The following is a 716-nucleotide window of genomic DNA, read 5'->3' on the forward strand; positions in this document are numbered from 1 at the left end:
TTCAAGCCGATTGTTGCTGTTTGACAGCTCCGTCCGTCGTCTCTCTTCGCTCTTCACCCGAGTGACTCCCACTTGACTCCGCCCACATTTGATTGGCAGGGTAAATCAACCAATCAATGGCCAGGCGTCCGTGTGCATGTGTGCGCGCGTGTCAAAACACTCAAACACTCAAGTAACGGAATGAAAAAATAAAAAAATAAAATATTTGCACTACTGTTTATTATTCTTCATTGTATGTATTTTGCATTTTTTACATTTAATATTTTTGACTCTTATTTTTATTGTATATATTGTGCATTTTTATACTCAATATTTTTATTTTTACTCTGTTACTTTGATTGCTTACCTGTATCATAATGCTGCTGTAGCGAACAAATTTCCCCTTGCAGGATTAATAAAGTATCTAACTATTTATATCTATCTATCTAAAAAAAGTTAATTTAAATTCCAGTCGGAGTTTACTCATAAAGAATATTTAAGGGACACAGGAAGTAGAATCATCAACCTTGATCGTAAAATAGTTTTTTAAGTTCAAGTATCAGATTATTTGTATATCACTTCTCATACAAAGAGGTAAACAATAAAGAGAGGAAACCGAAGCAGTCCAAACAGTAGAGAGACAGCATAAATACACAACGATAACATAGATATTACTTTATGAGGAATGCTAAACTTAATAAAAAGGTCAAATACTGAATACAACCTTCTTAATTTTA

This window comes from Pholis gunnellus (genome assembly GCF_910591455.1).
Source record: "Pholis gunnellus genome assembly, chromosome: 14".
Lineage (NCBI taxonomy): Eukaryota > Metazoa > Chordata > Actinopteri > Perciformes > Pholidae > Pholis > Pholis gunnellus.